At 36.3% G+C, this 25474-nt stretch overlaps 2 long non-coding RNA genes across 2 annotated transcripts; both read right to left on the bottom strand.

Moving 5' to 3' along the window:
* Positions 1 to 10254: 10254 nt before the first annotated feature.
* LOC139823096 (uncharacterized) lies at positions 10255 to 12129 on the bottom strand. Its single transcript, XR_011734691.1, has 3 exons — positions 11247 to 12129; positions 10880 to 10991; positions 10255 to 10602 (listed from the first exon to the last, which is right to left on the bottom strand). It is a non-coding gene; the product is annotated as an uncharacterized lncRNA (long non-coding RNA).
* Positions 12130 to 12218: 89 nt separating this feature from the next.
* On the bottom strand, positions 12219 to 16405 carry LOC139823125 (uncharacterized). Its single transcript, XR_011734698.1, has 5 exons — positions 16335 to 16405; positions 15656 to 15751; positions 15124 to 15248; positions 14823 to 14867; positions 12219 to 12737 (listed from the first exon to the last, which is right to left on the bottom strand). It is a non-coding gene; the product is annotated as an uncharacterized lncRNA (long non-coding RNA).
* Positions 16406 to 25474: the final 9069 nt, after the last annotated feature.

The following is a 25474-nucleotide window of genomic DNA, read 5'->3' on the forward strand; positions in this document are numbered from 1 at the left end:
TTACAGATCATTAATTGCTGGGCATAAGATCATTAAAATTTTATTAAATTTAAATCAACACGTTTTTTAGCTTGCGCTATTTTTCGTCGCTTTTACTTTCGTTAAGATAATCAATTACGAATATCGTAATAGCAAACACTACTGGCACGAGAATATGACATTGTGCACTATGTACATACATAGCGCTTCACAGAACAACCTTTTTGCCTCGTTCGCGAAACTCTCCTCTTATTCGAAAGCTTGGGATATCTTTGGCCAAGTCGTAACTGTTCCTCGCGGTACCCGAGGGATAAATTGTAGCTTTGTTCTTTTTCTCGTTGAAAACTGACCATGTTGTTAAACGTGAAATTGGTTACGCTCTCTTCCGATTCAGAATTTACATTTACTCTCTCTTTGCTGAGGATAAAAACGTTCTTCTAATAAAGTCAATGAATAGACATTAAAAATGACGAAAATAGTGACAGCCGTGTGAAATCTTTGCTCGAAACATTATAATAGAATAAAAAAGAATAAATCACTATTATTTAGCATTATTTATTGTGATCTTAACGATTCAAACTTTCAGATATAATAATCTTTGGAAAACATAAAATATTTCAACGAGACACATATAAAAATTTAATCACTTGACATACTTGAATAATTAAAATGGTGGTGTCCTTCTCCCTCTTCTATGCATAAGTTGGTTGAAAAATTAAAATAATCTCTCACATTTATACATTTACGCAAAAGTGCAGAAAAGTGATTAAAATTAAAAATTGCGCTGCAGCTTTTTCACAGGCATTGCCTAACGGGCTTAGATACGAAGTCATTAAAAATATGAACGAAAAGGATGGTTTTTTAACGGTGGATCTGATGGAAGAGCGATATAGACCACGCAAAACTAAATTATTTTGTCGGTTAGCGGCCTCTGCTTACGAATAACAGTTTGTCAAAGTGCAATTTTGCAATTTTGCAAAAGAAAAACTTTGATGTGATTATACGTTGTCATAGATGAGACACAGTAAACGCATAAACAATTGATGTAGATAAATAAAATGTCAATAATTGTTATTGTTAACTTTTTAAAGTAAATAATAAAGTATGACTTATTAAATATTATGACATAATTTAGAGATTTGTTTTCTGAAGATATTGTAAATTAGAAACGTTATAAAAATATATAAATATAAATATATATTAATATAAATATAAATATATATTATAAATAATTAATTTAATAATATGATATATATATATATATATATATATATATTAAATAAAATAAAATAAAATTTACAATTAAGTTGATTAATAATGCAGGATATTATTAATTTTGTTATATTATAATTTAGTTTTGAGAATGTGAAATTTATCGTATAACTATTATATAAGTTTCGTAAGTTAAGTTTGCAAATTGTTTATTGCATTGTATTATAAATCTAATTCAGTGGTTCCTTATTGTCGGACGTAAAATACGTGGATGAATGACATCTAAAAAGCGAGGACACTATCTACATTCTATAATCCTTTTATATCCGCTTTTGGTATAACAGCAAGGGGCGTGTTAATTAACCGCTTATACTTTACACAAACTCATGCTTTCAGGTTTTTTTTTCGCTGGACGAAAGGCTAGGTAAAGAGGGTTCTTAAACCGCTTTTCTTTTAAGAGGAGCGTAATGAAGCACGCTGCGGAACGAAGAAAATAGCACGTATTCTCTATATAAATCGAAAGCGGTAATTTTCGCCATTAAGCCAAGGCAACGGCATTCTCCTATACAGAAACGGTCAAGTAAGTGAAACTCATTCGATTTCCGTTATTCGTTCACTGATCAAAGTAAAATTTACCGTCTTTATAGAAAAATCACGCAGAACATATTATAATATCATAATATATACGATGGAGAATTTCTTTGAGAAATAAAAAAATTTTCTGATTTAATATTAGTTAAAATATAACAAATTTTGATGAAAAATTAATTCAATTCATAAACTTTTCCCATTAGCCAATTTGATTGCAAGCGGATTTATCATTGTTGCGAATAAATTGCTACATGAAAGAGAAAAATAATTCTTTTTTAATTTATCTGAAATGGTAATTTTAGCCTTTGTTTACGATAATATTATTCAATTGAAACATTTTTCATTATGAGTGACTGAAGTGAGCAATTCAAGCAGACGATATATATATATATATATATATATATCAAAGTTTATGCCATTGCTACTTTTCTTTTATTAAGAATAAGCGTGAATAAAAAGTAATACACCTTATGTGTGTCGTACGATATAAAAATAATAAGATACAATATTTGTCTGTTTCGTTACGTTATCACTAACACGCTGAAGTGCATTTTCGAAAACCAATCCGAGGACGTAGCGCAAGCGATGTTTAGGTTACAAGGTGCTCGTAAACGGCGTAACAACAGCTACGGAAATACACCCGCTCGCCTCTTAGTAGCATCTCTTCCCGTTTTACACGGGACAAGCGAGAAAGGGAAGAAAAGCGGGAATGCAGGTGGCAGAGCCGGACGGGAATTGCAGAAGACAAAGACGAGGGGAAACGAACAGAGACACGGGGAGAGCGAACTATGGCGTCTTAGATGGCAGATAGCGGTTTTATGGAAATTCTTCGCGGTCGAGAGCATGCCTAATGCTCTGAATAATATTCCGCAACCTAGCTCGCGAGGTCGTATAAAATAGGCGGCTCCAGGACCCCACGTGGTAATTGATGATCTTTTTATTCTGCCTGCACGATGCACCTTATTACACCGGTGCGCCTCCTTCCGCCCCCTCCACCTCTACAGCCGCCTCCCGGCTTCGCTGCCTCCTCCAGCTCTCGTACCTTTCGGCTGGATTGCAGCAGCCTCAGCTTTATTTCTTCGCTGCTTATTTATCTCCCGCCCACCATTATTTTTCGCAGACCATCTTCGCTTGTATATTAGTAACGACAGTAGACGCTGGAGTAGGTCGTATCTTGAATTTTCTCGACGTCATATCTCCAGGATTTATATTTCAGTGTAAGTGGATTATTAAACACATCCCTTATTTTGTGGCATGATTAATACGCTCTGCATGGCTGCATAGTCAAACGAAAGTTATCATGCGAACCCAATACAAGTTCAAAAAATCAGAAAAGTTAGTAACAGTTAGTAATTTATTTTAATGTTATAAGTATTAGCGATCTTAGAAATTATAAATAAATTATATATAAATTTAACGAGATTCTAAATATTTCACTGATTCATTATAGATAGATAATTATTATAAAAATAAATCTATCAATATAAATTATCTAATAAAATAGCGATAGATTATATACTAAATTATATTAGAGTAATTCGATATCTTTCGTGAGACTCATTCCATATATATGAAGATACATAAAATCGTATGTACGTTGCGTTGATATCTTTAGATACGTCAAATTCTATTGCTCACTTCTACAAGATATCGCGATAATAATCGCCAAATGTGGCAGCAGTCAGATCGCAATTACAATTTATCGCGGATTGGATTTATTGCGAGCTCGAAGCGAATGTCATTCGATTTTAACTCGCCTTTTCTGGCGAACCGCCGCGCTGCGCTTCGCGAAACAAGCGTCTCGAATCGTAGTACCCCCTCGCCGCGGGCATTCCTACCACTGTCGAGATCCGACGATTTTCCCCTCGTATTTGCTTGAACGTGTGTCTCCCTTGCTCTTGGCGTGCGCGAACGGTCCTCGAGAAAAGTTTTATTATTGCCCGGAGGGTATCACCGCCAGGCAGTAGACATAAAGGATCCTTTCTACATATCCGCAGTCGCGGTGAAAGGGGGGAGAGGGTAAGATTTTGCTAATGCGCTTACTCGTCTGCGTTCAAGCTATCCGGAATGCGTTCCACGTATGCTCTAATCTGAAATTCTGTCGCTCTCAGCGAAGAGCACCCCGCTAAAAGCGTAATGAGACATGAAAGTAGAGGGAAACGTCGCTTCGATTTGCCTCGCATTTACGTTCGGGCTTTTATTGCTTAGACATATAAAAGACGTATGTCTTAGAGTTCAAGAAATATGAAAGTACAGTGCAGGAGATGAAGTATCCCAACTTTATCGATAGTATAAACAATTTTAACAATATTGACTAGAAACTTCACCCTTATTTTAAACGAGATGTCGACATAATGAAGTACATTTTATTCGATGGTAAATATCGATGCAATTTCGATGCTCCCTTTAGTCCCTTTGATAAGTATTATTATATTGGTGGCGCGATGCTCTGGATTGATACGATAACACTGCATCGAGATGATGTTACAGAGATTGGAAGACTCGACCGAATGCATATTGAACTGGAATTTTAGTTGTCAGTGAAATCGATGAAAGATAAAATTGTTACGTAGATTTATGCAGAACTGTGTATGAAATGCATCTTCAAACAATTGCTATATAATTTAATTTAACAATGTTTCCGCATATTCGTCACGCATTTGAGTTTTTAATTCTTTGTCACATAGAACATCAAAATCGTAATAATCTCAATTTCCTATATAAATGGTAGCAATATGTATGCAATAGCATCATACACGTACAATCTTCAAATGCATTTATAAATAACGGGTCGAGTCAATTCACGTAATTGCAATTAATAGACTATATTTGCGCAATGCAGATGCGCGCATTTGCCATGCACTCCAAACCTACATCTTTTGCTGAAGAGCGAATAATCCTTGATATACTGACGTGAGGCTTATTTGCGTTCCGCAAATCAAATACGAGATAATTATTTTTTATCGATCTGACTCACGTCGAATGTTCTAGACTGCCGAAGAAAATGGAGGCGCAGTAGTTCCTGCTTGAAAATTTATGGGATACTACCTGATGGAGACTCATGTTTTATGAATGATCGGAACTTCGATGCAGCAGCGTCCGACATCATTGCTGATCGATAGAGAAAATTCGAGTCCTCGCGGGGACTCCCACAACATTGGCCCGCAAAGAAGATTGTTTGGCTATTTAAGATAATTTAATCAAAAACAAAAGGCAATGGCTTGGCTTTGAAGCGGTTGCCTTCCGTGGTTACTGTAATTTTCTTCCACGTACTGCATCGCTGATAGCTTGATCGTTGAAAGAAAAACTCGAGTTAAATTTATGCGTTACCAGTAATATGTTCGTTTATGCAGCAGTGTACGTTTAAAATTAATTTTCGTTAGGTTTGATATTAATTCTCGGCATATTTTGCCTGCTCGTGCAACGAATTTGATGACATAATATTTCAAGTTTTTGCCATATTTAGAACCATTATTTAGAACCATAATATTTATGACATAAATATGCACATATTCCCGTGAACATAACAGATATCATGTATTTCTGCATATTATGTAACATCTTGCAATATTATATAATCATGCGAAATACATCATGTTCTCTTTGAAATTTATTCGTAACATTGAGTAAATTTTCCTTATCTAAAAATGTTCTCAAAAACAATTCATTTCTCGTCGAAACTCATACTTAATATCGAAAACTTGGGTAGAACGAATGTATTATTTCTAATAAAATATATTTTTTTAACGACCAATCGTTTCCAATGCTACGGTATATATGTATAGCAATGCTCGCATGCTTGTATATACTCTCATAAATATTCTCTGAGAGAGCCGTGCCCAATTTTCCGAAAAAATCTGATATGGACGCGTATAATTTCGACGAAGGGAGACGAGTGCTTCACATGCGCGGTATTTTGTGCTCTCCACGAGACACTGGGCGGTAAAAGGGTAGTTTCACCCTAATCATATTCCGTCTTCCCCGCCGGTCGCCTTCTTCAGCCATTCAAATGTATTCTTCAGAGACAATCGTTCTATTAAGCGAACGCCAGACTACCCGAAAGTATAGCAGGGAACATTCCTACCGAATTTGCTGCATTCACCCGTTATTCCAATACGTGATACAGAGAAAGGATTTTAATAAGATTCGTCGAAAACGACGACGATGCGAATATATTCCGACATTCTCGTAGCTCTGGAAGACCGCGCTAACGTGCCCGAAAATACGCACGGCAGTCACCCGATTATCAAACGATGACACGAATGCAACCTAGCTATTCTTGATATGCTGCCTCCTCGTGGCACGCGAGCGTTCTCGCATGTCACTGCGCGATGACGGAAGGAAATTCGCGAGAGTTGTAGATGCCTTACGTCAATTCGCACAAAGAGATCTGTATTAAAGTGAGGACTTATTTTTATCCCGTTCTATGGAATAAACGTCCTCGGTTATTTTTATTCTAATACTCTCGTAAGAAGTATTTGTAAAGATTTCCAATCTAAAAGTACCTATATTTATAAAACGTGAATGAATGCAATGCAAGATCTTTTCTCTTTCTTCATTTCCTGCTACATAGCTCTGTTACCATGTGCTTGAACTCTTCATTCGAGATAAAATTAGGCAATACTGAAATAGTACATCGGAGCACAGCATTCGAGTAACATCGCGATATTTCGATAGTGCGAACATTCGGGTGAAAAGATACACAATCGTATATATGTTTGTGATTATATCGTCAAGTTTAGTTGTACGTTGTACGCCAAATTGTATTTCATTCGCGTCACGTACAAAGATATCCTACGGGTGAACAGAGTGGATTTACAAAATTGAATATGCATTTGGCATATTGTAGGGTGAGTTTGGGAACGGGAGATTTGTGACAAGCGGAGGACTGTCTTGGAACGAATCGTCTCTTCAAGAAAAATCTCAAGTGCGAAAGAAAGGGGTGCATCCCGTGCTGCCGCAAGTCGTCAGGAAAGAATATAAATTTTCATTAATGCAAAGCGATAAAAGAAGCTTAAAAAGGAAAATTGCTTATAGCAAATCACTTAATTTTGCGTAGAAAGTTTGTAATGTGAGTAACTCGTTTAAACCTGTGACATCGCTTAATTAGAAAAACGGTATATGCGATTTTTCAAAATTATATACGATAGAATATTAAATAACATAAATTAAACAAAGAAATAATGTTTATTTTAACATTGGAAATAAAAAATATTTTAAACTAAATATTTAATTACGAACCACGCATTCGCTAGCGTTCACCTGACGTGAGAGACAAGGTCCTATCGCCGAGGCAGCGATCGCGATTAGGAACGTAGTAAGCGATATTCGCAATAGCCTTTCACAAATATTTATCGAAAGAAATTTAAGAAATTAATTTAAAATTGAACTTAATTCGATCACTAGCATGAAATTTTTGGATTTTTGTTAAAAAAATATTATGAACGTTATAAAAAATTGACAATAATGTCAAAAGCAAGTTTTAAAAAAAATTCCCGAATTTAGTAATAATTTTTTGGTGTTAAAAGTTAAAGTCTCGAGTAGAAAATAAAAGAATATAAAATAAGAAAATTTAAATTAAAGCGTTTTAATTTAGGAAATTTTACTTTATACGCGATTCGATTTTGTGTAATTCAGTTTACACAAATTAGATATATATATTTAATTAGATAATACAGTTGCAATTTTATACAATTAAAAATTTTCGCGACAAAATATATTATTTATACATAATTCTTAACTTTATAAGTATTATTATATTTTTATACAATTAAATTTAAATATCTTAAAATTATAAAGAAAATTAATTTCTTTTTCATTGTCGAATCACACCACCCCTATTCTTATCCATATGCTTACATTGCTTATTTATTCGTTTCCTCTCTAAAATTTTTAAAATTATTAATTAAGTTTCCTTCTATTGTCGAAACTCACACCCCTATATCCCTAACCGTACTTTTGCTTATTCGTTTTATTACCTAACCGATTTGTATCAAATTTTTACCCGTATTCGTATCTACCCGTATCTTTATCTAGTATACCTATGGATACGACCGCGATTACCCGAAATCAGAAAAGCGTGCGTATATTTAGTTTTAATCGGAACCGTTTAGAAATTATATTGGGAGTTTAATTTAATTTACGCGAAATAGAGATTCGAGACGGCATCTTTTCCGTCTCTGATTATGGCTACGGTCAACGTGACGCTACAAATGCTTTGGAGCGTTCTTCTTCTCTTTCTTTCTTCATTGAAAGAAAAGAGAAGAGGAATGCTTCGAAGCATTTGTAGCGTCACGTTGACCGTAGCCTATGTGCAGTATACAAGATAACCTTACATACGGAAAAAAAGGAGTCGTAAAATGTGGACAACTAATATTTTTTTAGCTGCAAGAGCTATATTTTTAGCAATAGTAGCAAAACTTGTTACTACGGCAGCTAATTTTTTTCCGTGCAGGTTTACCTTTACCTGTTTTTTTTTTAACTTTTATTAGTCCTACCTTAATCCTTTCCGTCTTCTTTCTTTTGGCCGTATTCTAGCTTCATATAACCAGAGACTGGCAGCAAGGAGAAATACTCCTGCTGCCGGCTAAGCATCGCTATAGCAATAAGCGATAAGATTTTACGCTTTTGCGTGATGCGCGAAACACGAACGCGTCGCGAAGAGGCCACCACATTAATTAAATTAATTGAATACAAAATTAACAACAAATAATAACAATAATAATTCCATCAGTACGCGAATTAATTGGGCATTTATTCTTTATACGCGTTTATTCGTAGCAAATAAAATATATTTCCAGTAATTAAAATACATAATCGAATTGGAAACAAACCGAATTTGAAAGAAATCTCTATGTCAACTTGTGTTTTGATTCGAAGAGATTTGATCACGGTTATAAAATTTATTATTATATATAAACTTTATAATATATAGGTACAATAAAACTTTAATTTGAAAATAAGTGAAAATTGCTAGACGCGTTATCCAATAGAATCTAGAAGGCCTATAGGTATGCGTATCGATTCGAACGGTTTGTTGCTGAAGCTCATCTCAAAAGCATGCAGAGATGAGACATTCAGATGAATGACGTAAGATCCGAAAGAAATAATAAATTTCACACACAATTAGAATGGATAAAAAAAATCTCTCTTTGTAAAGGACCCCGCAACGGTCATGGGGGATTTTGGCTCCCAGTCAAATTTGACAATAATGTAGGATAATGTAGTTCATAACATGCTGATAAAAAGTGTCCATAGGCACCAAGCCCAAAAATGGACAGTTTCCGAGATAAAAGGCATTAAAGAGTGGAAAAATGAGAATTTCAGGTTTCAGCTAATGGCAGTTTGCAACTGGCGGAATGCCATGCTTTCACTAAAACATTTACTTGATTGCTGGAGGAATTATACTTATGCACAGTATGCGTGTTCACATAGTCAAGTCAATGATCAAACCATACGTAATATGTCATTGCATCGAATGACATGTATGCAACATATATAGCAAGCAAGAATCATTTACTTATTTAATGTTAATTTTTGCAATGTATGAAAAGTACAATATAATACTACTAAACCGACTTGTGAATTACAGTTATTATTGTACTTTTCATACATTGCAAAGATTAACATTAAATAAGTAAATGATTCTTGCTTGCTATATATGTTGCATACATGTCATTCGATGCAATGACATATTACGTATGGTTTGATCATTGACTTGACTATGTGAACACGCATACTGTGCATAAGTATAATTCATCCAGCAATCAAGTAAATGTTTTAGTGAAAGCATGGCATTCCGCCAGTTGCAAACTGCCATTAGCTGAAACCTGAAATTCTCATTTTTCCACTCTTTAATGCCTTTTATCTCGGAAACTGTCCATTTTTGGGCTTGGTGCCTATGGACACTTTTTATCAGCATGTTATGAACTACATTATCCTACATTATTGTCAAATTTGACTGGGAGCCAAAATCCCCCATGACCGTTGCGGGGTCCTTTTGCAAATTATTAAAATTGTTTTTCATACAATATATAAATTCAAAATTATTTTTAAATGATGTGAAATTGATTGATTCTAAAATGATTACTACAAAAAATCATCTATTTTATAACAAAATATATATTGGATCTTACGTCATATTACTACTTTAACTGGGAAAAAATCCAGTTATAAATTACTCTACGCATGAATAAGCTATAACAGTTTAGACTAAAGTCAATGCGTTAAAATAAATAATAATAATTAATAATTATAAGCTTGTTTTTATGAAAAAGATCTATAAATTATATAAAATATGAAATACATACGCATGTTACCTAATATTAAAATATTTCTTATTTTATCATTTTATTATTATAATATGTATGTATATATAATCGTGATGCAAATATAAAACATGATGCAAATTGAAAGAATGTCTTACAATTAGAAAACAACATATATTATATATATTATTTTTTTGCACTGACTTATATAAAGTTTAATCCTGGATACATTCTCGTTTGACTGAATATATTCTCGTATGCACATTAAATTAATCAATAAATACACATTAAATATATTAAATAGACGTCCAGGATTAAATTTATCCTGATCTGTTCTAACTGATCCATTTTAAGGCAACGGATGTATAGAATATGCTACTTATGTGTAGACCTTTGTATATTGTTATCAAATTGAATACATTTATCTAGATATATGGTATGTATATTTAATAAGTTGCCACACATCCGTTACCTCAATAAATATGTTAATTCATCACTCACCAACCCTGATTCGCAACAGCGGAATTATATCTGCCACGTAGCTACGTTGAATCTGTAACATACAAATATAAAATTCATATTAACAGTGTTTAAAAAAACCTAATGTTTTAAAATATAATTCCTACGTGCATCGAACTGTTTATTATTCAATTAGATATTTATTTAAGTAATTATACATTTTTCGATAAAGATTTTTACAAAAAACAATTTTTATAAAAGATTAAATTACTCTTTTTCTTCTAACAATTATTTTTAAATTATGATAAAATAAAAAAGCTTAAGAATAAACAAAAAAATTACTCTTACACAAAATAAAAAATAATATTTACCGCAAAGTTGTTCCGCTGGCGCCCGATGCCTCTTCCAGGCCTTCTCCTCCACTCAGGCTGTCCTCTCGGGTGGTCAGCTCCCACGATGCGACACTTTCCGCGTCGTTATCTCCTGAAACATATAAATAAATAATTTGATATTAAATAATTCTTACGCGCGTCAAACTTCTTATTTATCGTTCAATTAGACATTTTTATTTCAATAATTATACATTTTCCGAAAAAAATCTTTAAAAAAATAAACTCTTATAAAATTTTAAATTATTTCTTTTTAATTATTATTTCTAAATCATTGTAAGGGAAATAAAACAATTCAAGAATAAAAACAAAAGAACTACTTTTACACAAAATAAAAAATAATATTTACTGTAAAGTTGGCGCCCGATGCCTCTCCCAGGCCTCCTCCTCCTCTCAGGCTGTCCTCTCGGGTTGTTAGCTCCCTCGATGCTCGACACAACTCCACCGGCATCACACGTATACGCGGATAACTATAATCGCGCAATATTTAATACGTCACTCCCGAAAACGTTACGTAACGACCGAGTTTGTTCTTGGAAAAATTGCCCGCGATAACCACGTTATCTCGACGCGTTCAGAGCCGGACAACTGATTCGATTTGCCCGATTAAGGACTTAACCCCGCGTGGCCAGTTGAATAGTGTTCGACAGAGAGAAGAGAGATCCTCGAAAAGTAGAAAGCAAGCTCTCTACAATGAGGATCATCTCCCCTCGCCACCGACACGTCATGGTAGCACCCTTCCACGCACAGCGAAGTCAAATAATCTGGGCAGTTCTTGTTATGCGATCCTGGCACCTTTCCGCACAGGACCACGCACGAGACAGCCGTCACGTCTGAGAACGTGGAAATTGACGCAGTTATATGCTAATTATTAAAAACCGATATTTTACGCGACGATCCCGAAACGCGAATTAACGCCCGATTATTTCCGCGATAACCGCGTTATCTCGACGCGTTCAGAGCCGGACAACTGACTCGATTTGCCCGATTAAGGACTTAACCCCGCGTGGCCAGTTGAATAGTGTTCGACAGAGAGAAGAGAGATCCTCGAAAAGTAGAAAGCAAGCTCTCTACAATGAGGATCATCTCCCCTCGCCACCGACACGTCATGGTAGCACCCTTCCACGCACAGCGAAGTCAATGATCTGGGCAGTTCTTGTTATGCGATCCTGGCACCTTTCCGCACAGGACCACGCACGAGACAGCCGTCACGTCTGAGACCGTGGAAATTGACGCAGTTATATGCTAATTATTAAAAACCGATATTTTACGCGACAATCCCGAAACGCGAATTAACGCCCGATTATTTCCGGCGCGATAACCGCGTTATCTCGACGCGTTCAGAGCCGGACAACTGACTCGATTTGCCCGATTAAGGACTTAACCCCGCGTGGCCAGTTGAATAGTGTTCGACAGAGAGAAGAGAGATCCTCGAAAAGTAGAAAGCGAGCCCTCTACAATGAGGATCATCTCCCCTCGCCACCGACACGTCATGGTAGCACCCTTCCACGCACAGTGAAGTCAAATGATCTGGGCAGTTCTTGTTATGCGATCCCGGCACCTTTCCGCTCAAGGACCACGCACGAGACAGCCGTCACGTCTGAGAACGTGGAAATTGACGCAGTTATATGCTAATTATTAAAAAAGAACGATATTTTACGCGACGATCCCGAAACGCGAATTAATGTTCGATTATTTCCGGCGGACTCGGACGGCAGAGAAACGACGGAATTCCGAATAATCCGACGACTTCGAACGACACTCGCGAAAGTAAAACGCAACGAACCGTTTATACAATCGGCGATGATTGAATTTAGTTTCCCCGTTGTTCGGTAAAGGCCTGTAAAAGATAAGATTACGCGTACGTTTAGGTCGGTGCATTTGGTTGAGATATATAGGAATACAAGTACGCGAGAATAGAAATATACGAGAATAATATATATATAATTAAAAGAAATGTATATAGAAATATATATATATATATATATATATATATATATATATATATATATGGGAATAATTTTCTTTAGTATGTGTGCCGTAAAATTATTTTTAAAAAACAAATTGAAAAAACAAATCAGAGTAGAATATTACATGTTTTGTTTACATAATTTTAGGTAATTATTAACAAATTTTAAAATTTGTTCAAAACTATTCCTAAAGAAACTATTTTTTTCAGGAGCTCATAGTGAGTACGGGAGTTAGTCTTTTCGAGATACCTAAGCCAATGTCTATATCACACTAATAATTAATTTTATAACTCGATTTTTGAATCGAAGAAATAGCATGGTAAGCATGGGCCATGTTGCCAACTTATGCCGAAATCATTGCTTTCGGAAATCCGAGTTTAATACATTAATTCTGGTTCTGCAATAGGGACCATTAATTTTTAAAGAGGCGGTAAGAATGACCTATATTACAAAGATCACGATTCATCGCCCAGCTATCGCTTCCAAAAACGGAAATAACATGGTATTCATTAAATATATTGCACAAAAAAATTCAGCATTTAACAAATATCTAATAACATAGACGCAGAGGAAATTAGCGCAGGTTAGAAAATTTTTCTTTAAATAATTTACTACCGTTGAACCAATTTATCAATGTGTATTTAAGTGTAAGCGTATGTTTTCTTATTTATACTTTCAGCCCAACATATTCTAATGGGCTGGAAATATAGATAAGTAAAGATAAATAGTTCCACAGATATCACAAAAAATTATGGAAACAGTTAATTCTTAGTTACATTGCTGAAATGATAAAGATGTATAAGAAAAATTAAAATCGTATTGAGAACAAAATATTGGCATTTGAAAAATAAAGTTTTTCTACAGACTTCTTTTTCACAAAAAAAAAATACAGGATATTTATAGATATATGCAAAATAGAAATAAAGAATTGTCTTAGATAAGGAATAAGTTATTGAATGAATTAGGCATGTGTTTCCTTTAATCATTTCTCCAAATATTCGTTCGAGATTAGATATTTTATACATTAGTGCAATTAAGCTACATGTATATATACATATATATGTATATAAAATAGAAGTATTATAATACTTCTATTTTACACATGTTCGAAAAGTATTTATAAACATATATGTATATGTACATATACATATATTGCTTGCATCAATTTATAAGATATTTATCTCGAACGAATATTTGGGGAAGGGATTAAATAAAATACATGTCTAACTCATTTAATAACTTTTCTTTGTAAGACAATTATTTATTTTTATTTCACACATACAACATGCTGTACTAATTCTTTTTGTAAAAAAAAAAATGTGTAGAAAAACTTAATATTTTTTTAATGCCAACATTTCATTTTTAATACAACTTTATTTCTTTCTTATTCTTTTTTAATTTATTTCAGCAACTTCAATGTAACCAAGACCTATCTATTTTCATAATCTTTTTCTGATATCTATATAACTATTTATCTTTATGAATTGTAAGATACAACTCTAGATATTAGTATCTTTTCCTTATTTCTATTGTATGAGTTTTATTGTCTAGGAAAAAAAAATTTTACTTTTACATTCTTTTAAGTCAACAGATTCAATTATTATCTTTAATGTATTTGAAACGAGTATAGTTTAATAATTTTTAAACGTATTTGGTCCTCATTTTGATTCTATTTTTATAGTTAAATAAATAATCATTACTCTCTATTTATTTTTTTTCTTTATACCTGGGCGAGTGCAGCCTCAAGCACATCAGAACACCAAATTAATAAGTAACGCAAAACGAGTCCGAGATAAAATATCTGTCATAAACATTTATAGTTTATCCATTTTAAGATAATGGATCCATGAAATTCTATATTTATTTTTAGTGTACAATTATAATTATACGTAAATATAATCTCATACAATTTTCACAGATCCATTACCTCATTAATAATGTTATTTGTCACTCACCGATTGACAGTGGAGTTGTCAGCCACGTATGTAGCTACGATGATTCTGTAATACAAACATGATTCAAATTAAAACGGCGCTCAAAATAATCAATGATTTAAAAAATAATTGTTACATGCATAGAATTTTGTTACGGCTTTTTAATTAAATATCTATCAAAATATAATTATAAACTTTTCAAAGGGATCTGTGTAAGAATACTGTGTAAGATTATTTTTTTTCTCTTTATTATCTTTAAATTATTATCTTTAAATCTTTACAAAATAAAACTAATTTTACGCAAGTAAGCGATAATGCTTACCGCAAAGGTTGCTCCGCCGGCACATCGATTGTTCTCATAGGCCTTCTCATCCTCCTCTCGAGTTCTATCATCTAGACCTTTTTTTACTTGCATTACACAATAGACGAGTTATATACAAGACTGATCTGTAACATACGAAAAAATTCAAATAAAAATAATGTCTAAAAAAAATATATGGAAGAATAACTTTACACTCAAGTATTACTTTATTCGTAATTTAAATAAATATTTAATAAAAGAATAAGGTCTTAATAAAAATGTTTTTTAGATATCAATTTCAATTAAGTACTTGTGTTCTTTTTAGATATAATTTAAACTATTATAAATTTGAGTTATTTAGAAATATTTTATATATTAACAATTAATATTTTATACATATTTATTAATATTAATTTTGTCCATAAGTAATTTATTAAGCATACAATACACTATTATATTATACAGTAATCTGAAAACAATAGATACTGCGCAAATAAATATTTATTTCTATCAGTAACAATTAATAGAAGATTATAGATTATGAAATGCTCACCTCTCTCGCTATTTGTTACATCTGGTCCTCGCTTTCTCGGCTCCGGCTCTCCCCTTCTTTCCGCATTGTTATTTCTCCGGCACTCACATCTGTTTCCTGAAACAAACAAAGTATTTATTGCAATTAAACGCGATTAAAGTAATCACTAGAATACAATCATTGATCGCGCAGGGCTTTGCCACACTTTGTGCGATACTCTCGACATTAATCAGACGCGACGCGTACTTAATTATATTGCGACAGCGCTGCAGCGGAGAAAAATAAAAATAGAAGATGGCACTTTCGACATCAGCGATATTTATTCAAATAAAAATGCAACGAAATGTATTTAAGATGACGGTAATGCGGTAAATGGTTTCTCGCGCGATCGAATTCGCACACCAAGGCTACGTTCGGAAACGTCATCCGGGTACACACGGGAGTGTATACTCCCTTCTCCTTCTAACTCGCTAAGATAGAAAGAGAAGGGAGTATACTCGTGTGCACTCGGGTGACGTTTCCGAACGCAGCCCAAAAAGCGACGGCGGCGTCGCTAGATTGATCTGCGCGATGAATCTTCGGCCGAATAACAAGGCTTTCGAAATACGCGTTCGAACGGATTATCATCAGTATCCGAGCGTCGAATCTATATACTTTGCGATAGACACTGCAATAAATGTTAAATGCATGTTACACTTACCAATTAAACGAGTCACGACGCCACTCGTCACGGAGTCTCGTTCAAGAGCCGATCCGTCTCGTGCCCGTCGCGTTCTGGAAATGGGAAGGGAGGGGACGTAATACGTCATCAACATGGCGGAGGCGCGGCGCTTCGTTTCTCGCGCGGGCAACTTCTCGCGCCAAGAGTCATGGCGCGAGCGTCGCTACGCGTCCGGGCCTGTCGTACGACTCTGTCGTAAACGGTTATGACAATCCTTGTGCTCTGGCCCGGCGCGGCGGCGTTCTGAACTTCGCGAGTATGTAATTTCCGTACTTCGAGTAGCAAGTACTGTATGCTCGCCTTAGTATGATTATCATTACGTTCTAGCAAATAGGTATATATATTAATATTCATGGTAGAGATATTCACGATTGTCCGCGCGATGCCCTTTCGACCGAGCAAGTACCGCGCGCGAAATACGTATTTTCAAGAATCATCGATATTCGACCGCTGAATCTGTATTACGCGATAGATACTGCAGTATATAACAAGCGCGCAAGGTTAATGTATGTGATTATTACCATTTGAATGAGTCACTCATTCCGCAGCCGATCCGTCCCGTATCCGCCGCGCTCTGGAAACGAAGGGATGCGGATGCCGTAATCTCATGGCGGAGGCGCTGCGCGCGTTCAGGGCTGTAATACCAATTTTGAGATGCTGCTGCCTGCTGCCAGGCGCGTGTAAAGGGAAGCGCACACGCCTCGCAATTAGAGATGTGCGATTTTGCGATATATCACACCGCGATTTTTTGAATCGCAATGCGATGTGCAATTGGATTTTTAATTACAAAATCGCATACGATATATAAAATCGCGCCTGCGTAAAAATTTTGTATTATGGAATGTGATATTTAATGTGGCATTTAATGTGGTAGTTAATACAAAATTTTTACGAACTAATTAAGAGAAACAAATTTCAAAGATAAGTTCATAGATAAGTTAAAACCATGTCTAGTGTTAAAAATAAGCATTTAATAATCGGAAACAAATGTGCATTCGTAACATTTTTATATCATTTTGTTTTACCATTTTCTTATACAAATATTTAATGAATATTTAATGAAACAAGTGCAATTTTGAGCTGCAAATTAAAATCGCAGGTGCGATTTTATATCGTATACACAATTTTATATTGCATGCAATTTTGCGATTAAAAATCCAATTGTATTTCGCATTGCGATTCAAGGAAAAGATCGCGGTGCTAGCGATATCGCAAAATCACGCATCTCTATTCGAAACTGGTCATCACGCAGCATCACTGCTTTATAACCTTCCTTTATAGCCTATTTATAACGCGGAACTAATGAAAAACGAAAAATGCAGCTGCATTTAATTACGATAAATTAATCCGCAATTGAAAATGTTGTAAATTAAACGTGCGCACGCATACTCTCTGTGTTACGCTCAAAATTCCGTTCATTGTTATATCATAATAGAATATTCAGCGTGCTTATCCGATAGCTGTCTAAACCATTGTTAAACTCCCGGCGACATGGAGCGTGGTAAATTCACCAGGCAGACAAATAAGATCGTTTTAACGATCTGCTATTAACGCAGTTTTATCGCGACGATACATTTGTCTTTTTCATTATTGTCACGAAAGTGTGCGTCTCACGTCGTCAATCTTATTAGGTGCCTCGGCAACGGTAATAAATTATACACCTCTCTGACCTACAAGTTACGCGATCATTATCTAGTACTTTCTCTCTCTCATTCTCCGAACTGTCATCTGTATCCAGTGCAAAATGCTCTCCTTGTTGATTTCGGCCTTCATCGAGTAAGTGCCCGCAGCCGGCGCGTGGGTCCTGGCAACTACGACGATATATCAAATTTCTTTCTAATAACGGCATGGTGGCCCGCGCACGCCACACCGGGCGCCCCGAAAGTATCCAATATGGTGACACCCCGAGAACGACACCTGAGAAACGAGGGGCGTCGCTAAGTTAAAGCGGCTGGTAATCCATGGGTTTACTGGGAGAAAACTCAGATTCAAGTTATCCCTCTTTCTTTTCCTCGTCTACCGCAGGCCTGAAGTAGTGGCACCGCCGCCGCTACCGTCCCCCTTCCTTCGCCCTCCTCCGTCATCGTCGCTACCGCTACTACCACCAACACGCAGCCTCCGCATCAGCACTAGGATCGCCTTCAGTCTCCGTCAGCGAGCCTCGTTCTACTCTCCATCCTCTCCGACACCCTTTCCAACTATATTCTCGGCTCGCCGAGGTCAGCTTATGAGAAATCCCTCCTGCCGCGTGCTAACATTACGGTTCAGTTCTCGCTCGCCCGAGCAACTCCCTAGAGCTGTCTATTAAATACCTAATATCAACTCATGCTCGCTTCTCCCATCTTCCATCATTCCCGCCATATATCCGTCTTTCTCTTTCTCTCTTCTCTCCCGCTCCCCCTTTCCTATCTCTTTCACCCACACACGCACTTGGCGCGTCATCTCCTCGCCATCCCTTCGCCCTCCTGGCTCTCTCTCTCTCTCTCTTTTCCACTATTACTCTCTCGTTTTCGCACGCGCGGCATCCCTCTTTCGCACGTGGCATTTCACACCTACACAGTGTCAAAACGTTTCCTCGCTCATCCCCCACTCAATTGCCTCGCTTCCATCTTCTCCTTTCTCCCTCCCCCGCGGCGAGTATCTCCTCTCGCTTTCTCGATCCCTCGCAGTCCCGCACTCGAAACCTAATCCAAAACGTGCCGAACGCTATCCACATTATCATTCTTGTAGCAGACAACGGAAAGTTTGTTTAGACCCGTTCATCCTCTTTCCCCCTCTTCGCTGACGTCTCACTTCAATACGCGTCCTGGCAGCTCGCAACGAAGCGGGAGGAATCGAGGCGCGTCTCATCCAGCAGTAGTATTATACGAGTTTCGAGCACTTTACACGCTAATCTCTAGCATAGGGGCTGCGCTTGCCGCGTATGTGGGACAGAAACGTTGCGTACTATCTCCTTTATACGCGACGCGATCCAAGAACATTGGGGATCGATCTTGCATCTGCGAGCCTCTGGAAAGGCGTTGTCATTAAGCCGTCATCTATCGTGATAAGTTGTCGTGCCGTACAGTAATAAATCGCTTCGACCATCTAGCAGAATGTTTTTGCCGCCTTATAGATTATTTGCCTGAATTAAGCCACTACCGTCGGAGGACTGAATCCGATTAACTTTGTTTTATAAAATCGCTCGGTTGATGTATCGATAAGGTATAAGATTTATGTAAACACGGGATGTAATAACAGCAACGCGGGAGAGGCTGCACGTACGAAGAAATTGACTCGAACTACTTATTTTTACGCGCTTGGCTAATTTACTTAATAACTTTAGGTGTGTACGCTCATAAATTACGACGGATGACTTAAATTCTGAGTTACAAGATTCACTTTCCAATTTTGTTCATCCACTCCCTCCCGCTGTGTGCACATTATAATGTTATACCATCGTGTTTACGGTGTACCTTGCAACTTCTTAATCCGCCATCTTTTCCGTACACCTATCCATCATTCTATTCCAGCATGCTAATTCCCGTGAGCGCAGGTATACCGCAGGTATTAAATGAGAGAGAATAATAATTCCTAATTCTCTCTACCACCATACGGAAGCAAGCCTAGTCATCAATGCTCGACTGGGGATTTGTGGATGGAGATTGGCAAACGTATTACGTGCCGGCTGCGCGTGTAATAGTCCAGGATTATGGACATTGGAATAAGGAATTGGGAATCAATATTGCGGGTATTTACGAAAGGACTCACCCGAGCATTGCTGTCTCACCTCTTCCACTGTCCGTGGCATTAATTGCGCATTTCTCTCCCTGTTCGTCTCTCTCTCTCTCTCTCTCTCTCTCTCTCTCTCTCTCTCTCTCTCTCTCTCTCTCTCTCTCTCACACACACACACACGCGCTCCTGTGCACTTTCGCGATACGCTGCTCCTTTAATTAAATCGGTTTATTAAGCCTTCGAGTGGATGCGCCGCATCGTGAGTCCTCCGTTTTTCTCCCCTCTGATCATTCCCCTTTTGTTTCCTGCGGCCGTTTCTTTTCTCTTCTCTTCTTCTTTTCGCTCGTTTCTGCGGGAAACGTATCGCGGTTATATCGCCGACGGGCACGTTCGGCTTTACGATCCGTGTTAATACCTCGTGGATAACCGCGTCAGGAAAAAGGCGATTCAACTTTGCTAAAAGTTTTTTCGGGGATTCACGTAGAGGCGAGGTTAAGCCAGGCTCGCTCTCATAAAGTAAAGACTGGCGTTTGAATTAAACATTAGTCTATGGATAGTATATCGGCGGTAGTATACCACGCGCGCATCAAACTGTATAACAATCACTTCACACGGTGATTAAGCGATGCGGCTGCCTCCATTGATGACCGGTATTTTAAATTGTAGCTGAAAATCCGGAAAAATTGATTTATTACTTTTTAAATAAATCCTTATCTATTCTGGGAATTTTGCAGAAGAGGTAAAAAAATGAAAATGGGATTTGATATATCGAATCTTTTGCGAATCAGTCAATAAAATCATTTCGCGTTAAGCATCGATGAATAGTGTACATACGTATAAAAATTGTTAAATACATTTATACCAAGTTTATACAATTCAATGTAATAAGACTTTCATTGTGATCTATAAGCGATTGTATACATACAACAAATACATGCAACGAAATACATTTAAATATCATTTGTAACATTGTTCCGAACAGCTGCATCTAATGCGGCATTAAATACCTTTATTTAACAAGTTACACGAATCTGCTCACGGACACAACTGCATGCGCTTAAGCCAGGGCTTAACTAAACTTGCTTATAGACACACTACTCGCTATTGTTCAATCGTCAATTACATTTCAAGAAGTGTACAATAGCAATCCAAAGTTCCTGATGATTTAAGAAATAGAATTATTGCTTATGCAATATTTTTTTATAAGTTGCATATGTTTTCAGGATTAAATACCAAGTTTATAAGTTATTACATTAATTAGATTTCTCATTGTTATATGTAAAGTATCATGTATACATATATATACAATATAGACATCTCTAATAAGTAAAGATATATAATTAATTACAAGAATTTTCTGCAATAAATTTCTCGAGTATATTGATTTGTGTATAAAATAATTTTATATCACTTCAAGACGGTACTTCAAGATCGGATAGTTATACTTTGACATAATCCAGATCTTTAATCTTAAGAGTCTGAAATATCTTAATCTTGGATAGTGTGCAAGCACAGAAATACAAGTGTAGAAATTATTTATAAATATTTGTCGTATTTTATACTTATCAGATATTTGTTAGTGAAATTACTTCCTAAGACCGAATATAACGCAAGTCGCGTCAATTCGACATGAGATTTGGCAGTGTAATTTAATGAAGCCAGACATGGGTCTAACGAATCGCGATCTATAATTCATGTCTCTTTCCAATTTCATCGCATTTCATCCGTGACGGCGCGGGCGTTGTGAACCATAATCGATATACGTACTTGGGAAATCTTCGTGATCTGACATCGCGATTTGATTCTTTCAATAGTTTCGTTTGTTTAACTGCAACCGGGCGCCGTTTAACTTCGCCGACAAATGCACCTTCGGAAGTACCATAAACAGCAGCCCGTCGTTCCTTTTAAACGAGCCGAAGAAATGAGAAAAGCTTCTTCTTCCACCTTCTTTCGCCTTATATTGCATTACGCGGGCATACATATTTATTCAGCGTACATAGACTTTCCATCGTAAAACGGTGCGACTGTCGACGTATCTTCGCATCCGACGTGATACCTGGGACGTTTACGAAATCCGGGGATGGCATGCCCAAACGTTCCGCATATTTGACGCGTGGGCGACCGTCGTTTCCATCGCAGAAAACGCGAAAACGCTTCGGAATTGATTTATCGCAATTTTATGCTCATAAATTCATACGTAATATATTGTTCGGCGTATCTTTGTGTATGTGTGTGCGCGGACGCGCTTGCTGCAGGATTGACATTTTGCATGGATGCTTGCGATGAAAGAAATGCTTTTCAATTTTTCTAAATAAATCAACCGCGATCAACAATCCTTATATTAATACTCGTATGCATTTTGAAAGTTTCGTATCATAGAAATTTTGCCAAAAAGTTCGCACGTTTCTTTGATATATTATTTCAATCTTTAATTAATTTCTTCCATCTAATTTCGTCACAATTTTATTTCTACATTTTTTAGATATTTGGCAAAAGTTCGCGTAATCTATACATGTTACATGTGATATGGAATCTTGATCGTGTTTAGGTATAGATTTACTTTATTGATATCAAGATTCTAATGGAATACTAAACTAACTATGAGAGATCACGACTAAACGAGAGAAATTCGCTATTTTTAGTAAATCTCTAAGTATACTCGCGCGACGTTCTCTCGCATGAATCCGTCGTTTGATTTATAAATATTTATCACGCAGCGTTTTTAGCTCGCAAGGAAAATCTCGTGCACGTTAAAGCAGGGCGGATGCTTATAACGCTCGTGCCGAAAGAAAGAAGGGTGGAAAAAAGGGAGAGGCGGAAGAAAAATTTGGAAGAATCGACTGCGTAATGGTTGCGCGCGGTTCGGCGGATGTGATACGAGTTTCCGCGTGCGCGCGAGGCGAATCTGCGTCGCTCCAACGACGACGACGACTATTTATTTGCCGGAGCGCCGAACGCGGATGACTCGTTCGTCAAAGTGCGCGGCATCGCGACACAAAGGACAGCGACGTTGCTTGCGATAAGAAGGAGAAGACGGTGGAGCGCGTTGGCTCGTGGAAACGGTGGAAGCCGCCGGGAAGAGAGAAAAAAAAGGAAGGAGCGAAAACTGCGAGAAAAAGACAGAGTGGAGGATGCCGGTGGAGCGACGGCGATAGCGAAAACGCACGAGCGAAAGGCTACGAGATGAAATTCTCAAGTCATCCATTCTGCGTGTCAGAGGGGATTCCCGTGCGGCAAGAGGTACCGTCGCGGAACCGAAGAAAAAGAAAAAAAACTCGGCTGGAGGAAGAGAAAGGAGGAAAGGACGAGATCGGCGAAGAAGGCGAGAGGAAGAGGGACGCTGGTGGAAATGGCGATGGAGCGAGGCCGTACGGGGGTTGCGGGATATCGGACGCGGGGAGGTTTTCACGGCGGGGTGGTCGGTAGCAAGGAAAACTGTCAGCAGAGCTCAGATTGTATCGTCGTTCCCAAAGGGAAGGTACACCGTCCACTCGAAAACCTCCTGACAACATGGTAACCGCACACATTTGCCGTTCACGCTTCTGTTTGCCGCGCAATGAACCGTCCCTCATGCGGCAGAACAAAGAGGTGCATTTTCTAGCAATATGGAAAATTACGAAGTAGAGAAAAAATATCTTTCTTTTGGAAATCGGAGTTTAAAATAAAAATTAATTTGTTTTTTAATAGAATATTATGTAATAGTTTCACTGTCAAAGTTATGGCCAAAGTCGTCTCTGCATAATGCACACTTATACATATATGTTTTATCTAATAATACTCTAAAATCTATAAATCATGTGAAATTTTCGCGTTTACAAAGTTATTTAAACAGTAATGGAACAGTAATGAAAATTAGAAGGTTAGGACGATTTTGTACTATTATATATATTTTATCTGTTAAAACAATAGTTATTTATTTGCTTGATTGTACGTTAATTTGTTTACTTAAATATTAATTTAATTGTTGACTAACTTATTCATTTATTTATAAGGTACTAATTAATTCATTTAGTACAATATTGATTTATTAACTACACATTAATTTATTGAATTTACTGAACTAACTGTAGAACAATACTTATGCTACAAAATAATTGCATCGAAAGAAAGCATTGCAAGCTTTGATCTTATTTTAAAAGAATTTATACATATACAAGTTATATCATAAATTACTCATTTTTTTTTAGTAAAATAATGCGTTTAATTTGTTAATTAAATATCATCTTGAGTCGTATTTCTTCTAGAGTCAAGACTTCTTACTTCATCTCTTTTCAAATGTTATCCATTATTTTTATATTTCTTTCTGTTTAAATTATGGAGTATGATTACTTTGTTGAAAAATCTAGCGTTCTATATTAATATTTTATGATCTAATTGAGATAAGTGCATCCTGAGAGAACAAAATGCACGTAGCAGAATATTAAAAAAAACAAAAAAAGAAAGCACTTTATACGAAAATGCTGTTTTTGAATATGTAACTAGAAAATTTGTAATAATAATATTATACTACTCATAAAAATTGTAAATACATTTAAAAAGTATGCTATCGTAGACTTGTCTAAGTTATTTCGAAATGATGTTACATTCTCTTTAATATAATTATGTAATAACATAAGGAGTAAAATATATAAAAATTTTGAATATTGTGTGTAACGCATGTAAAAACAAAGTCTGGAATAGAAGCCAACTACTAACTCAATTAAGAGAATTAAGCTGGAGAGAGATGCGCTTCTAGATTAGTCGGTTATTTTTCAGGAAAAGAAAAGACGTTGAACAAAATCTGCAAGTCGTTTCGAGGGAGAGTTAAAAACATTTGAGAGGTAAAGAATCTGTCCCCTCGCAAAATGTGATAAATGTGTTGTGAAGCGAAGAAGAGAGTGATTAATTTACGTTGAGATCCGCGGTTCGACGCGGTTGAAGAATTTCAGATAAGGGATTTTATTTAACGATGATGTTAATGAGAACCATGACCTTTTCTTATGCATAATACAGTACTGAAGATTTACATCTAACAAGTAAAAAAATGTTTCTAAATAGAAAACTTTTAATATAAAATCTATTTTACACACGGAAATTTTGATCTTTTTATATATTTTATTTCTTCAATCCTTTCAAACTTAACTGTGATAAAACAATGAAAAGACGGCAAACAAAATTAATAAATATAATCAAATTTTCTCTGCGACAAACAGTCTGATGGAAATACGACGTTTAAAAATAGCTAGAAATTTTAATCGAACTACCGCTGCAATTTTTAACGCGCATAAAAAAATCATGCGACCTCCATTTCTTTCTTCGCCGCATAAGAATTGCTTATGAATTTATTATGGCAATTCGCGGCGAAAAGCACGGAGTGTTGAGCCGAGACTTCCGCGAATGTCTGGATCCACGATGCGGAATCCTAC

The sequence above is a fragment of the Temnothorax longispinosus genome, chromosome 12 (assembly GCF_030848805.1).
Source record: "Temnothorax longispinosus isolate EJ_2023e chromosome 12, Tlon_JGU_v1, whole genome shotgun sequence".
Classification (NCBI taxonomy): Eukaryota; Metazoa; Arthropoda; class Insecta; order Hymenoptera; family Formicidae; genus Temnothorax; species Temnothorax longispinosus.